Source organism: Manacus candei, unplaced genomic scaffold (assembly GCF_025592945.1).
Source record: "Manacus candei isolate 608988 ecotype Guabito, Panama unplaced genomic scaffold, ASM2559294v1 h1tg000153l, whole genome shotgun sequence".
NCBI lineage: Eukaryota > Metazoa > Chordata > Aves > Passeriformes > Pipridae > Manacus > Manacus candei.
In genome coordinates this window covers 440,529-458,046 of record NW_026138201.1, presented here as the reverse complement: position 1 = coordinate 458,046, position 17,518 = coordinate 440,529, and the positions used below count along the sequence as shown (strand labels likewise).

Here is a 17,518-nt window from a genome sequence, read left to right as displayed (position 1 = left end):
TGCACCCCTGTGCTCCTGTTCATCCCCTTCTTTCTGCACAGGGAGTGAGGCTGCTTTCACTGGCCTTTCCTGGAGGCAGACCAGGGCATGGCTGCTTGGCCCCATTCAGTCAGAGACAGGGATGGCGAGGGCACACGAGTACTGAGGACAGTCCCCACTTCCCTGTTTTGGCTCCCTCATGGAAATGAAGTGTTTGTTTCACTGAGTAAATGCCCTACGGTGGTGCCTTGTTGCCTTTCTCTGATCAGAAAAGATGTTGATGAATGACTATATGACCTGGATCTTCCTTGCCCGTAGCTGTTTTGGGGACTGTGTGGAAGCTGGAGCCATCAATACCTTTGGGTATCTCCCTTCACTGAGTGAAAACACAAGAATAGGGATCACTTAAAGAGAAATCCAGAGGTTTGTGAAGTCAAGCAGACCTTTTACTCTGGATACAGTTTTCCTAAAGTGTAATGTAGTTTAGTGTAGTATGTAATTGGTTAGCATGCAACCAATTTTTAGGTTTTGTTATTTACTGTAAGTTTGCTTTTAGGGCATGAAATTTGGTGGCTGAAGCTGATGGGACTTCAGACAGTGTAGTCCCTGATTTTCTCAGCTGCCAATTCCCAGCCTCTTTTTAAAATTATGCACTCTTCTTTGAACGGTGAGATAATTTTACTCCATATTACTTTTTTATTGTGACATTTTAGGTGAAGAAATATGAAAAAAGATGGCTTTTTTTCTGGCATAGTCTGCACTTTATGTCTCCGTCAAGTGCTTTTCTAAGGCTGTTTTTCCCAGACTGTGTGTTTTGCATGGGTGGGACAGTGGGTTATTGTTAGCCTGTTAGACACAACTCGGCTTGAATACCCTTCAGTAGTTTGGGAGGCAAGTCAGCTCTATTTGCATTTGTTCCAGTCACAAAGGTTTATAGGTCAGCAAAGGCTGGCTGGAAAAATTCAACATACCAATGCACTATTCTTCTATGGTTGTCAGGAGTTCAAACGTGCTGGTTTTTATATTTCTCCTTGGTCATGAATATATGATCGCACAGTCTGAAGTCGCTTTGTTTCTCCGGAGCTCGGTACCAGCTGGGACTAAGATGGAGGCCGTGACTCGATGCCAGCTTTCCCCCCCACTAATCAAGTGTCCGTGCGGCTGGAGGCAGTGAGAGGGCAGTGCTCACCACCGAGCTGTGCTGCTGCTGCCTCTGCCTCTGCCCGGGCCAGCTGAATCAAAGATGACAGTCCTTTCACAGCAAACCTTGCAGGAGCTTATCTCCCTTCTGCTTTGGGTTCTTCTTTTGCTGTTTCTGTTTAGGTGTGTTTGGGTTACATCCAAAAATGTTTACTGCTTGTCTAGGTGGAGTTGTTCATTTACGCATAGACTGACAAAGCACAGGCATCTTTTAGAACTCAGGCCCTGGGAAGCTGTTCATACAGCTTTCGTGGTCCCTCATAAAGACATCTCCTGGAAACCTCAGGATAGCACCGATAACCTGATCTTTGACAGCTTGCACGTTAAGCTTAAAATATGTACTAAAAAGAATATCTTCCCCAAAGAAAGCATTTCCTTAGCTTTGTTTTTCATCCTCCAGTTTTAGAAGAGGTTTGGCCTTTTGCAGTTCTTAAGATGCAATATAGATTTATCCACTGTAATTTGATTCCTTCCAGGCTGCATTTTGAATTTTAAATGGTGTGTCTGAATGCATTGTGTGGGATACTATTGCAGGTTTGCTAGGAGCTGACATCTCATTTCCAGCCTGGCTCACTGTGGCTTGTTCCCCCGAAACCAGTAAGCCTCGCTTGAGTTGGACTGATTTAAACCCAGTTACAAAACCCACTTGTCTTCATAGCTGTAGCTCGAGATCTGAGATTTTTCTTACGAAGGAATAAAATATGCCGGGTCTCCTTTTAATATGCTCATTGAAATGCAAACTGTGACCTTTCTTGGTCTGTTGTAAAGAGACTTTCTGCCGAGTGGGAGCTGTTTTGGGCCGAGGGGCTGCATCTGCAGCTCCCCCTCCTCGGCTGGGGCAGCCAGGGAGCCCCGCTCCTTTTGAATGCAGGAGGCGCTGCCAAGTTGGCACCATGGCCCATGTTTACAGATTGAAATTCAGCACATGGCTTTAACTCTTCAGCTGCACTGGCTGCAAACAATCCCCCGACCCAGGCACGTAGGTATAATCAGGTCATTGTCTTCCCCTCGCCAAGGCGAATCTGACCCTTGGCAGGCCGGTGGGGAAGGTTATTTTAAATGCCGTCCTGGGCGAGACACGCAAAGAGCGAAAGCATGTCTGACATGGAGATGTTTACAAATATTGGGCCTTACTGTGAAACAGCAGCTCCCGAAATAAACATAGGAAAAAATCGTGTAAAGTATTGATGAGAAGATACTTTTCAGCAGATGAATCATTGAAAAAGACTCCACAGTTAGAATACTAATAAGCACCCAAAAAAAGAGAGTTGTTTATGCACCTCCTTTCTCAGCCTCCACAACTACTAATGTGGTGCAAACAGCATAAAACTGTCAGTAGCTGGAAATTCATTTGGGAAGGAGGAGCATTTCATAATTTGGATGGAGGGGTTTTTTGACCCTTAAAAAATCACTTTTCTTGCAAGATTGTTTTAATAAATAAATACTTAAGTCAGTTTTGACTATTTTATTAAGCAAAATATTTTGCCACATGTATAAATTAATTTTAAAAACACGACTGTGATGGATTCATTAAGAATGTTTCCCACAATTAAAGCCATACTGCTGTATGGCTCTAGTGTTTAGTAAAGCAGCAGTGATAAACTGTCTGCAAATGTAGTCATGCTCAGAAATCTAATGTGAATCTTAGCTTCAGAATGGACAAATAAAATGGACAAATTTAATACAGTGATTGGGTGAGAACCATCAACCCAGGGAAAGCACAGGCTGAATCCCACCAGCTCCAGGCACTGGGAAGGCTTGGCCATGGACAAAGCAAGGAAATGCAGTTCCCAAGTTTTTATCTGCAGCCTTTTATCTGAATCAAACATGGTTTTCTGACTTGCTCATGTGCTTCATACTTACAAGCATCTCGGTTCTGACTCTTTCGGATACACAGATAATATTGTTTTAGCAGCTGTATTGAATCATAATTACACCAGCTTTTGGGTTTGGGGGGTTTTTTCATTTATTTTTTCCCAACAATTTGCAAGGCATAAAGCACTTTGCATGTGACAAAACAGCTCTTTCATTCACTAATTATTTCCTTTAGCATTAACTTCTGGATGCAAGCAAGTAGTGACCTATCTGTAAAGCATTCAGTGTAATCAAAGGGTAATTTGATAAGTCCAAAAGCAAGTCTGCACAGTCATCTGTCCTTTCTAGGATTTCAAATATTTTCATAATCATGGATGCAGTGGGGCTCATGGAAACCTTCTGGTAGGTAGCTCTGAAACAAAGAGCAACAAAGCATCTCAGCTTCATTGTAAACATGTGAATATATTCTGACTGATAAAAATTTCTCTGGAATTTTTCTCTCAAACCCTCTTGAGTGTGCTGGGACAGGATGAACTCTCACTAGCTTTCTTTTTGGAGGTTATTTTATTCTTAAAGCTGAGGGATTCTTTCACAGTGCATCAGACTTCCCAAATTAATAATTGGCATTTATTCTTTCAATTCACACGTGTGCATGTGTCTGTACCTACATATATGCTCTTTTGTTGTCTCTGGGGTTTTAAGGAGATGAGAAGCCCACAAACTGAAGAGTTTTATATTCTCTAACTGTTCATTTGCTGTAGAACACAGATTTAATTTTATAAAAATACACACTGCTGCCTGACCTAGTGTGGAAGATGCTTTGTTGGTACAGACACTAATGTTGGAAATGCAGCTCTTATATTAGTTCATGCTGTTGTTGGTGTGGGTTCCATTAGTTCCTAAACCCCTTGGATCACTCATGAGTGAAAGTCAAAGTTGCACGATGCCCTTGGGTGTCCTGGCATAGTGGATTTTTTGAGGGTTGCAGCCATGACTGGTAGATGGATTTTGTTAGTTGTTGGTGTTTTGCTTTTTTTTTCCTTGTGGGTTTTTCTTTGTTTGTTTGTTTTGTTTTGGGTTTTTCATGTGTATTTCTATGGCGTTGTTTTGTTATGTTTTCACAGAATTGGTTTTGAATAGTGGAAGCAAAATACAGGAGTTGCATATTTAGATTTCAGAGCCACAGAAAAGGAACAGACCACTGACATATCAGAGTAATTTTGGATGATGACAAATCCTTTAATTAGGTGTGTGCAGTGGGAGGATGTTTTCAGAGATCCCATGGATAAGGTTGCTGAGAGCTTGCAGTTTCCCAGAGAGAAAAAATAAAATAATAAATCAACCTTGGAATGTTGCTTTATTTTAAGGTGGGAAAACAAGAGGAATAGGATTTTCTTTTGGTTTTCTTCTCCTTGTTACCTTTTTTTTTTTTTTTAGTATGATGTAAATATGTCTCTTTTTTTAAATACAATTCCATCCGTGTGAATGTCTCACCTGGTGTTTGTCAGCTCTGCCTCAGGACCTCAGGCTGGGTTCAGACCCCAGCAATACACACCCCATGCTCTGCAGAGGTGGATTGCGTTGGATATTTCTCTGTTGGAACAAATGGCAAAGGGCATTTTGAATTCCCTGGCCCTGCCAGAGATAATGGAGAGGAGCGCAGGAGCCCAGGCCTGTCCCGTGTAAGAAATGTGTCCCTTGCTGGTATTGTGTGCTGGATTTCACAGGAATTTCCCCCTGCCAGAAGGGTGCTGTGTACTTAGCACCAAAAACCTCAGCAGGATGAGGCTGAGCTGTGACCGAGGTGCTCCTGTCCCAGTGCACTCTTCAGTGGCACTCGGGGCTGAGCAGGGGCAGGACTGGAGACAAGAGCTGGAACCACTGGGATGGAAGGGATGGCATCCTGGGGGCGGGAGGAGAACCCAGGGCAGGAACCTGGTGAGACCCAGGAGAAAAACTGGTGCTTTCATTGTATCAGAGTCCCCATCAGGCTTGACCCCTCCTTGTCCTTCCTGCTGTCACCACACCAACCCCAGCTTTGGCACTTGTGACCGAGCTGAGATGGTGCAACCACACACTGAGCACATGGAAGTGGGGCACAGAAATAGGCAGCAAAGTCAGGGAGGGGATTGCCAGCCATAGAAATGTCATGGTGTTCTGAGGAAAACTTGTCATTTGCCAGACGTGAAACTGAATTAGGTATTGTACAGAGTCCCGCTAGGATTCTGTGTGCCATGTCCAAAAGATTTCACCTTTAGGGCATGTTGGCCTGGAATGTGGCCAGTTCTGACTGCTCTGTGTAGATGTTGGGTGTCTGTGAAATGGCAGATGCCAGGCTTTGTTGGGGTCCTTCAGGCATGTCAGGTGGGCAGTGCTCCCTCCCCTCGGTGGGGTCGCAGCGCTGCTGCTGCAGGGAGAGCTGTACCCTGGCACTTGTTATAATGTGGAGGGGTTATTTAAAGAATAGCCGCCATTAAATATTAATATTGCATTTTAATTACTTTGAACGATGGGGAGTCTAGTTCTGCAGCCATTTTCTTTCTTTCTGTGTGTGCAGGCAATGCTAGAAAATTTTAAGTTTGTGCAAGAGATACAGGTGAACAGTTGGCTCTCAAAGGCATTTTATAATGATTCATCTAAAAAGGGTACTTCTAAACAAAGGAAAAATGAACTGAAGCCCCAAACCCAAATGTAGTTGGCTCTTTTCTGCCAAACATGCTTTTTTACTACAAGGTGGGGATACTGATGCTGTGTGCATGCCATGGATTTATTGTTGCTATCCTGTCTAGCAGTATGGCAACACCGGCCAGAGACACTGCTTTTCATGCATTTGTAGCATTAATCCAGCTCTTTCATGACTTCCTCTAACATGCAAAATTGTCTGTTTCCTCGGAAGGGCAGGAGTCTAACAGAAAAATAACCATCTACCCAAATACGTTTTTTTTCCTACATAAAGAATTATAGTAGCTGCAGTATTCAGTCTTGGATCAGCAGCACAGTTGTATGATCTGGTAATTTGGTGGAATAGCAACAGTTCTGTTCCTCCAGTGGCACTCACTTGGGTGCGAGTTACAACTTCAGGCCTATAAAAGTCTTGAGATACCAGACTGGAAAATTGTAGCATTCCATTGCAGAAGAAACATGTAAAATATTTTTAGGGAGTTTAACACTTGCTGGCACTCTGATCTCTGCACAGCAAAGCCTTTGGTGGCCAAAGGAACTGGTTGTAAACTGCCGAGCATAGAGCAGTTTGTATCAGCGTTTCTGTCAGCACTGCAGGACTCGAGGAGATGGTAAATCTGGTTACACCACCAGTGTGTTGTACTTTGGTGTGCCCTGGGTTTCAGTGTCTGGAAGATCCTCTCACGGGTGTGACTGCCCCGATGGGGATTCAGCTGCACACCTGCCATTCTGGTGGTGGCAGGGGAAGGCTGTGGGGGCTCCGTGATTCTGGACCTGCAGGGGAGTTCTCCCCCTGCCCCCAGAGCACAGCCTTCCCACCCGTGCCTGCAGGGACACGCTGGGTGACTGTACAGCAGGGGCTGGTGACAGATGCTCTCACACTGCACTTGAGCATGTCAGGTGTCCAAACATTTGTCTGAGTAATAGTGTTAAAGATTCCGTTGTTATCGTAGTTTATGTGTTCTTGAAAGGATTTGAAAACAGACCAAGGAATTCACTTGCTAACTGTGCTAACACCTCTGAGCACTTTGGAATGGCTGCTGGCTACTGTGTTTGCACAGAATCACAGATTGGAGTTTAGGCAAAATCACTATAACTTCAGAAAATCTTTATGGATTTATAAAGATGATCTTTATAGGAGTGGGCTGAACTCTGCTGACAGCCTTATCCTACTTGAGTTACTGATGTTTATGCCAGCCCAGCCAGGGATCTCCTCTGAACTCCAGAAAAAGAAGTGTGGAGAAGCTTCTTCTGTAGTTTGCTTCATACAGGTTCTGCTTTGTCATTTTAGTAGCTTTTCCTTTCGCAGTTGAACACAGGTTTCATTGTGTGAAATCCTGTTGTGGTTTAAGCTCAGGTGCCAACTCAGCCCCACGCAGCTGCTCACTCACTGCTGAGGGACAGGGAAGAGAACTGGAAAAGGAAAAAGTGGGAAAACTTGTGGGATGACAGGCAGTTTAAAGGTTGTGCACAAGCAAAACCAGACAGGACATTCATTCCCCCCTTCCCATGGCAGGCAGGTGCTCAGCCATCCCAGGAAAGCCGGGCTCCACCAGGGTCACGGTGACTTGGGAAGATGAACACCATCACTCCAACATCCCCCCTTCCTCCTTCTCCCCCAGCTCTATGTGCTGAGCATGACCCCACGTGGGCTGGGATGTCCCTGTGGCCAGCTGGGATCAGCTGTCCTGTCCTGTCCCCTCCCAAGTCCTTGTGCCCCCCAGCCCCTCGCTGGTGGGGCGGGTGGGGAGCAGAAAAGGCCTTGGCTCTGTGCAGGCCCTGCTCAGCAAGAACTAAAAGATCCCTGTGTTACCAGCACTGATCCAGCACAAACCCAAAGCACGGCCCCTACAGCTACTGGGAAGAAATGTAACTCTACCCCAGCCCAAATCCTGAGTCCTTTTCCAGCCTGAGGAATAAGGCCTTTGACTGGGGAGGAGATGGGCCCTGTGCCCCTGTGACATTCCCGTAGTGACACAGGTTTTCCTGTATCCTGCTGAGCCTCAGCAGACAGATGGGCGGTGCCATGTCCCTGGAGCATGTGGAAAATGTTCTACAGACTCTTTACTTTTGCGTTTATTTATGCCTGGTTTTCCCCTCGTCCCTTTGCACCTTTCTGTACCGAAGCGCCCGTGAGGTGCAGGTCGGATGAAGTGATTCCAACCTGCTGTAATGCTGGGATATGCTTATTCAGCTAAACATGCTTTGAAGTACTGGCAGAGCAGCAGCCTGCAGAGTTGGGCTGGAAGCAGTTTACACACTTTCTGAGGCTATTTCCTCTACTGGTCAAGACATCAACAACTCAGAGTGCAACTACTGTTCTTCTGCCCCTAAAATACACCTCAAGAACAGAAGCTATTGTTTTAAGGAGGATGGAATTGCTTATCCCCTACTCCAGTATAACTGACCAATAACTGGAGTATTTTTTATAAGCAAACCTCACACGCAAATTTTTGTCATCTTAAACTTTTGTATTTACGAAATGCTCAACTCAAGATGGTGAGCATGAGAATACAAAATATAAGCACCAAACAAAAGTATCTTCTTTTTTTTATTTTTCTGCAGTTACTAATGTAAGAATACATTTAATTTAGTCAATAAGGTGATGAAGTGTTTCTTTTAATTAATACCTGTTAACTAGTCTGAACTGTGGAGGAAAATACCCTTAAAGTGCTATTTCTTCAACTAAAATTTGAGATTGTCTATTACAAATATGCCAGAGTTTTACTTGTTTTGTAAAAAGGGCAGTTGTCCTAAAGGCATTAGAAGTTCAAGTCCTTGTCTTTGCTGAGCACTGAACACGGTCAGGCCCAAAGCCAGAGTCCACTGCTGCCACCTGGAAGTTCAGTCATTCACATGAGGTGGGTGAGGCATTTTTGGGTAATGCCGTGCTGTGGTTGGTGTGTTCCCTCAGACTGTGCCGTGAAAGAGCCGTAATTCTCACTAATCTTCACTCAATGAGATTTAATCATAGAAAATTCTAAGTAGGTTTAGGTAGGTTGGCAGTTTTTGGATTAAAGATAATACGTCTTAAAATAGCCAAGTGGAAATATAAAAGCAAATCTAGAAGGGCCAATAAGGCTTGAATCATTCAATAAAATAAGATCTAATGGTAGGAGTGTATTATGGTACAGTTAGAGTAACCTTTGATGTATATTATTTCATCACCTGATAGGTTTTGTGTATAAATTCAGCAAGTTACAGCTCCTGGAAACACTTTTTGATTTACTAGATTTCTATCTGTGTGTGAGTGCTTTAGTCACAAGTGTGTTTGGATTGGGAGCAGACCAATACAGATTTATTTTACAACACACACAATGCTGGGAGTCCCATACAAGCTCGTGCATGAATTCCTGACAGATGTATCTGTATCAAAACAACCAGGCAGCATGTGTTCGGCCACTTTTTCAAATGTCAGGATCCCCTTAGAAATGCAATTGAATTAACACTGATTTCACTACTCCACCTCATTTTTCAGTCTTTATTTTAAAATAATTCAAAATTTAATCTATTGAGACTAAAAATCCTGTGGAAGGTATCTTTGAGTGCCAGCCTGCATGGTTATGGGGAAGAAACTAATGGCACACAACAAAATGCACGAACACTGCTTGTGGCACAGTCCCGTGGTACAGTAAATTCATCAGCCAAAAGCCACGTTTCAATGGCAGGGGATGTTGTGACAAAGAAACTAGGGCTGGGCAGCCAGGAAGTGCACTGTCACCTTCCCCCACTGCCCTGAGCATGGTCCTCCTGCCCCAGGCACTGCAGAAGGAACGAGCTTTCCTGCAGCCCCTCAGCCCTCCTTTTGTGCCCCAGGACATGGAGGGCTGACGGTGCTGTGGCCTGGCCAGGGGTTTCGGTGGTCACTGGGCAGGACGTGCCCTCAGTTCAGAACAGCCAGGTCAGCCCATGTGGACCCTGAGCTGTCAGGAGTTACAGCAGCTGGGAGTCTGGATATATCTGCTGGGATACAAACTGGGAATGCTCAGCAGCCCATTACACCCCCAAGGCAGTACTGGAATTGGCAACTGTACAAAACGTATGAGTCAAACCTCACCTGATCTTAATATTTACTTAAAACGAAGATGTTAAAGGATAGAACGTAGTTTTAAAAGCTAATTTTATTTTATGTTGTGTTCCAACACCATAATGCAGAGAAAACAAGTTTTATTAACCTGGGATAATAGGAAGCGTTCCCTAATGCCTGGTAGTACTTGCTTTGAAACTGTGCCTGTTAAAGAATGAGAGGGGTGTGTTTGGCAGAAATCCATTAGGTGACCAGGTATTTTACTTTTACTTTTTAACACACATTTTAAGTCAGTTAATTTTGGCACCTCATATTCTCCTTGGTTGTGAACTCTGGCAAGGGTTTGCCACCGCCAGTGAAATGCAGGGAAAGGGGCTTTCAGCACACAGTGCCAATGTCTGTGGCGCTTTACAGAGCTTGGGGCACTTGGAATGGAGGGCTTGCTTGTGCCAAAATCCTCTTCTTCAGCTCACAGGATTTCTGTGAAGATAAATTAGAGGACATCTGAGGACCACAATGGTAAATAGTGCCGCAGGAAAACCTTGTAATTCAGGCTCCGGTGGGCAGTTTGAGAAGCATCCAGTAAATAAGACATGGAGCTGCACCTTGTTAGTGAGGAGAATACAAAATAGGGTAGCTGCCAATATTGGCATTGTTTTGTTCCATCCAGTTCTTAAGCTGGGTCCCCACAGAAAAGATGGAATACAGGCAGTGAGTAAGATTTGTACTGTACATACGAGGGCTGTACACAAGAAATGCTGCTTGCTGCACAACAGATTTTATCCTGTTTTTCTCTGCTTGATTCTCTGCTCTTTAATCCCGTTTGAACAAGATTAACCCTTGTTTAATACAGTTCTGACACGTGTGTGCATGTGCCTGAGTGTGAATGCACATGCTCGTGCAAGTCGGTTTTTGCAAGCTGGGGGGGTTAAAAGCAAATTGCATAAACAAAGGTTTTATCCTGCAGCACGCTACTAAGATCCAAATGAGTCATCAGGAGGAGTGGAATCCTCTAAGCCATCCCACGGTGCTACTTGAGCCAACTGATAGCAATGAGAAGATAATTCTCTATTTCAAGCATGTCCATGGAGAAACAACACAGAGTTGTTGGTGATTCCCTCTTTCCGCTTCACAATGTCCTGACTTCCCAGCCCTGCCTCTTTCCTACCTGCTCCCATTTGCTTCCCGGCCAAGAAGCCCCGTTTCTTTCTGCAAATAGTTTCAGCTTCCCTGCTCAGACAGAGTATATTCCCATGTTCTGCATCCAACCATCAGTGTACTGATGTCCTTCCCTCTCTGGTGTTCTGGGTTGATCGCTTTAGTTCTTCCATGCTGAAATCAAACACCAGGCTGTCGGGATGCCAGCAGCACAGACATTAGGAGCTGAGGATGCTGTTTCTGGTGCCCAGGTGGGCAGTTCCACCCTTTCAGGCGGAATGACAGAGCTGTGGTGTGGGGCAGTGGAGGTTTGGCTCCCCCTCACCAGCCGAGATAGCTGTGTGGTTTGTGAGAGGGAGGGCTTTGGGATTTTGTCCTGTTAAACCTCAGCGAGTCCCTGGCCAGTGTACATGAGCTGAGGCTTTCACACGGATGCAGCCTGGTGAGCATGGAGTGGCAACCTCCACTTCCTTACCAGGCCTCTCCTCCCAACCTCTGCTCCAAATACGGGGAAGCAGGAGCTTCCCAGAGAAGAGGGGTCTGTAATTTGGCAGCGAGACCAAACAGTGGAGCCTTCCATAGGCTCCTTCTCAGAGGGGCTGGAGCTGTTTGGCTGGAGATTTTCAAATGAGTTATCCCTGAGGCACACACCTGGGCAGGGACATTTTCAGCCAAAGAGTTTGTTTGGCAGACTTTTTAAGCAACTGAAAATGCAGTCTTGTAACAGGAGGTACCTGGCAGTCATACCACGTGGCAGTTGTGCTAGCCCCACCTACCATATTTTTGGATCATTTAAAAAAGCAGTGAAGATTTTTAAGGGAGTGTTTTTTCCATTAGAATTTAGTAAGAAACAACCGTGCAGCTTCCTTATACTCCTTTGAGCTACAAACCATAGAGATATCATTTTAAGCCAAAATGTGGAGTTTGGAATCACTAGGCAATTCCCATAAGCTTCATAATAGTGGGAAGTTTGTAACTGAACATGTAGGTAAGAAATAAGAAAAAAATATACTAAAATTATTACTGACTCTTCCAATTTTAACACCCTCAGTGTACCTTTAATTCTTTTAAAAGCATACCTTTATATGTTTGGAAAATTATTTTAGAAGTGAGAAACTAGTCTTACTGCTGTGTTTCATCCTTAGTGTGACTATTTGGTATTAGCTCTGACAATGCCATGCTACTTTAAACCAGAGAAAAGCAGTAAATACACAGGACACTGATGAACATTTTGGTATATGCAACTTTCACTTGTACAAATTATTGGCTATTTGCTTTTGTGACAACACTGAGCAAACATCGTAGGAAAGAAGAGCAAGCTTTTTATTCATTTTGACCTGAGTATTTAGTAACATTTTTATAGCTAGAAGATTATATCCTCCAAAGAATTCTGTAGCTTCTAAACACAAACAGGTATCTAAAGAGCTTGGGCCTGCCTTCATAAGTCGTCATGGGCTGGGATTTGCTCCGTCTGTGCTTTGCTTGTTTGTTGGATGCCAACTCAAGGGCAAAACCTTTGGGTGTAACAAGTTGCTCATCATATTTTGCGGCAGAATATACTTTATTTTGATTTGTGAAGGGATGACAAGGTTCCTAACAGTGGTAGTCACAGCATGGCTTTGGTGGGTTGCCCAGTGTGGCTTCACCTATTACAAGGATAAACAGATTACAAATAGTAAAAACTCTTATAGAATGTTGGTAGCAGGAAAGGAAACACAAAATTTTGTCATCCCTGATCACCCCAGGGGTGTTTCAGCTCTCCCCTGGAGCAGCCCCCAGGTGCTGTAGAGGAAATGGGGACATTCTGTCTGTTAATGTGTAGATGGGGAAAATTGCTAATGGGAAGCATCTAGTGAGTGGCATCAGGGTCCTGAAAGTGGGGCCCTATAAGTGACTTAGTGTCAGTTTGCAGCCTGTCCTCTCTGTCCTTGCACAGAACATCAGTGGATGTGCTGAACTGTTCCAATGGGATTAGAGCTGCCTGGATGAACCTGGTACCAGGGTGCAAACTGCCCACACCTGGCCTGAGCCGTGCCTGCCTAAACTCTGCTTGCTGGAGCTCCTGGCAGCTCACAGCCAGAATTCATAGCCTGCAAAAATGGAGTTGAATAAGTCAAATGGATGTGTGCTTGGCTTAACAAACGAAGATGTTTTGGTTTAGGGCACAGTCCATAGAAAGGGTCTGTCTGCAGGAAAAGCTGTAAGTGATGCTAAATAACAACCCAAGGAATTGAAGATTAAATAGGAATAAATGACCAAAGGGTCAGAGATGAAACTCTGGAATAGCTGGATGTAAAACAAGGAGAGGATCGCAAAAGGAAAAGGGTTGGGGCGGGGAGGGGATGGGCGGGGGGCTGCGGGGAGCGCACGTGTGCCCGTGCCCGTACCCGCCGGGCGCGTCCCCGCGCCCCACGGCGCGTTCCCGGGACACAGCGGCGCGGGCGCTGTGCCGGGACAGCCCTCGGCCGGGCGCTCCTGGCACACGGGCTGGGTGATGCTCTTGGCTGCATCGCTGCCCGAGAGCCGCGGCCCCGCTGAATCCAGCGCTGCGTGGGAAACGTTGGCGTGGGCTGGAGCGCTCGGATGGCTTTAGGCTACACGTTTTACTGGATGTTAATTGCAGCATCTCTTTAGATGTATAACTTGGTAAATATTATTTTACCTCGCTGCATGAAAATTCATTAATTTACAATCACGCTAAGATCTATAAGTCGGGTTTTTTTCCCCCAAATGATGAGCAGATTGCAGCAAATTCTGTTCAGCAGTCCGTGGTTCCGAGCCTTTTGCAGAGGCCTCACGTGGTCGCCGAGCGACACAAACAGCAGCGCTAATTAATATTCCCGGCGAGTTCCTGGGCGGGAAGGGGTTAACGCGGCCGGGCCTCCGCGCTCGCCACTTGCTTTTTCTGCTCCTTAATTAATCATGCGCTGCCCCGCGATTTCAGTATGGAGAGGGCGAGCAATTATTGATGAGCCCGCGGGCTGTCCCGCGTGGCGGTGCGGGGCGCGCACAAAGGCTCCTCCTGGGCGCGCACACAGCCCGGCCATCAATAAATAACGAGGGAGCGCTTTTGTTCCGCGGTGCCCCGGCCGGGCCCGGGCCCTGGGCAGGGCCGCTGGCGGGTCCGCCGGCCAGGAGGGGTTTGCCGGGCCCGTCCCCGCGCTGCCCCCGCTGCCCCGCGCACAACATGGCCGAGCTCGGCCCGCCCCGCCCGCAGCGCCCGCGCTCCCCAGGGATGCGCGGCTCAGTTAGGCTTACTGCCCGCCCTCCTTTTTAGCCTTTTTTTTTTTTAATTATTATTATTTTTTAAGTGTCCTTTCCTTGTCCCGCCGCTGGGCCCGCTGTCCGCTCAGGGCAGCGCACGAGTGGGTAAAAGCCACCCGCGAGCAGCCAGTCTAACGAGTCGGGGTTCTGCAGAGCCTTTATAAACGAGGAGCAGCCCAAGATGGGAGGAGGCAGCGCGGAGCGGAAGGGACCGGGAATGGGGATGAGCGGTAGGGATAACAAAGAGTCAGGTGCAGGGCTGTGGCCGCCTATGGACGGGTTTGGTTTTTAAGCACTCCTGGTACAATTAAATAAGCAAACGGGGAAGCCGCGGAGGCAAAACCCGCATTTACTGCGGCAGCTGCAGCGCTGGGAGAGGCGAGCGCATTGTGCGGGGAGCGGGGAAGAGCCCGCGCCGTGGTGATGGAAGGACGTCCCGCCCCATCCCGCGGGACATCCGCAGGGAAAGGTGCGCCTGGCTCCGCTCTCCGTGCAGGACAGCCCGCAGCCCCGGCCAGGGACATCCCTCGGACGCCTCTGCAGGTTTGCCGCGGAGCGCAGGAGCGGGCTCGGAGCTCCGCGGGGAGCTGCGGAGAGACACAAACCGGGGCAAAGCCGGGCATTTCGGCTATGATGAGGGGGGGATAATAAAAAAAAAAGGGAGCAGGATGTGATAAACAGCACTAAAAAATGGCAGGAGGATAATGTTTACTTTTGAATCCCTGGCCCGCTGCCAGGCTGGCGCTGGTTTTTAGGTTAGCAGAGGTTGGAGGAAGGGCCAGACTGAGGCGGGGCTTGCTGCTGTCAAGGAAAAAAAAAAGGGCTGCAAATTGCTGTTCTCAGCTTTTTTTCTCTCCTCTCCTCCACCCCCGCCCTCCCCCGAAAAAAAGGCAGTGCTTTCTCTGAGGCTCTTAAAAATGATGCAGAATTTTAACCATCTGCTGTACCCAGAGCTCTTCGCTGGGACTGCAAAGCTGAATTTTTGCAAAGCTTTCCAAAACAGAAAGCTGTTTTTTAGGCGTGTAAATATTTCAGGAAATCCTGTCTTTGAAGAAGGAGCCTGTTTAATTGCGGATCGAGAAGTGGGCATTAACAGAAGCGAGCCGATTTTAGCCTGTGGTGGTGGGGTTTTTGCTCAAACAGACGCAGGTGTGGTGCTACGGCGCAGCTCGGCTTTGGAAATGTAGCGTGAGCGGCGAGAGGCTCGGAAAGGCACAGCAGGGGAAGCTCATCGGTTTGGTAGCTCGGTGGGGTTTTATTTCAAGGCTTGCTGTGGAAGTGCCCTAGATGTAGGCGAACGCAGCAAAGTCACTTCTTGACCAGCTGCGTGTGTACGTATGGGAGTAAAATTATTTAGTGAGCGGCATGGGGACTGGCAAGAGAATCGTGCCACTGCCGCGGCCTCCCGAGCTACAGTAGCATGTCCAGTGCACAAAGGGAGACTATTTCTAAGTGATAATAGGCTGGAAAAACGCTTTTGAAGTGGTGAAGCTTAAAGCAGAAAATAGAAGCAATCTTTAATGTGGAATCCTTACTTCTCATAAATTAGATAAACTGTTTAAGTGCCATGAACAACAAATTAAATATTTCAGATATCTATAAATCAGAATATAATGTTTGTCTGGAGTAAGAGCTAAGAAAATTGGAGGTTATTGCCTCATAATTCATCTATGTATTTAAGATCAATTAGCAAGTTATTGGAAAAGGAGATTGTAGTGAAATATTTGAGGCATTCAGTTCCTTTGAAAATGCAGTTTGCGTTTTCTCTTTTAAGATCCGTCAAGACCAGATGGTTACCTCAAGTCCCTGGTTAGTATTTGTAATTGTGAGGGCTCTATTTTCTTTAAATGAAACCTCTACAAATGAGTATTAAGAAAAGCATTTACTTTCTGAAGCCAATGTAGAGGCCCAGTTAAACCTCTTCATTCAGTTTTAATTTATAAAAAAAACCCTGCGTTACAGTGTAGATGTCCTGTAGACTCTATGCATTTTTTTATTTTTAAAGTTGAAGGTTGGGGCTGTATTTTGTCACCTGTTGCCTACACAGAAAGAAAAGGGGGGGGGGGAAGAAAATGCCCTGATCGTGCAAGCTCTTGCAGGGAATGTGCTGTTCATCGTTTCGTTACCGATAGGTGAAAAACAGCCGCTTTTTTCCCCTCTACTTTTAGGTGCCCCAGAAAATTGTACAATATGTGTGCTTTCAGACAGTGCCAGAGGCGCATAATGAGGTGTTTAGTCACAGTTTGGATGTGGTATTGGTAGAAAACAGTGCAGGAACTGTGGGCTGGATTTTCAGGGGAATAGTCCTTGTAATCCAAGGCTGCCTAAATCCCAAGCTGGTATCCAGGCAATAGCGGCACTAAATTCTGTTTGCCTTTTGTTAGGTTGTTGTCTGCTGAACATTTTCCTTTTCTTGCAAGGTCTGCAGCATGGCTGGGCATTTCGGTGCTGGGGTTTGTTGTTTTGGTTTTGGTTTTTTCCTTTGGTTAACCCTTGGATCCCTGTTTGCTCCTTTATTGCAGAGCATCTCCGTAAATAGGAATGCAGCCTGGAGTAAGTGTGCTGTTCTGATATGGAATACAGGGCTGGGAGGGGGGAGTCTTTGTAGGGAGTAAAATCTGAAAGTGCTGGCATTTCCTTTGCTGTGTATTTGGATTTAAAAGTCAGTGGTGTTCTGGAGACAGCAGTCTGATAGGAGGAACACATCTCACCTGATATTCTGCGGGTTAGAGAACAAAGATTTCTGTGAGAATAAATGTGTCTGCAAATGCTTAAGGACTGGTACACTCTGCAAGTTAATTCTGTTTTACTCTGTGTGTGCAAATACAGCACTAGGCAGGCTTTGAGATTTCAGAATTTTTTATTGGAAACCTGTTAGGATGCAGGACTGAATGAAACTGGGAACGACACCTTGACGACTGGATCACTTGCTTACAACAGTCTTTTTTTTTGTGGGTATGGAATTGTACGTGAATAAATATGTAGAAGGGCCAGGGCTTACAAAATTATTTTGGATTTGGCAAGATTTAGTATACTACCTGTAATATATGTTGTCATCCCCTGACAGACATCTCAGCATAGCCTCAGTGTTCCCGTTTGGGGATTAATTTGTTCTTTCAGCAAGGATAATATCATAAAGCCATGGATTCAGGTTGCTTATTTAGTTCTAAATTTAAATGATCAAGCAGCTTATTTTAATATTAATTTCCCAGACCTAATAATAGCAGAACAAAAATATATATGTACAGTTATTTGCAAAAGAAAATTGAGCTTAAGTTGCTGAACCCTAAATATTGTGTTTTGAACCCTAAATATTTGTATTTTGTTGAATGCTGGAGCTGGTTATTTGCAAATAAGTGGGTGGGTTTCGAGATACGGGAGGAAGTTGGTTTT

At 45.7% G+C, this 17,518-nt stretch overlaps 1 long non-coding RNA gene across 1 annotated transcript in view; it reads left to right on the top strand.

Moving 5' to 3' along the window:
• Positions 1-17,518, top strand: part of LOC127463297 (uncharacterized) — a 275,239-nt gene that overhangs the window by 136,233 nt on the left and 121,488 nt on the right. The window lies entirely within an intron of this gene.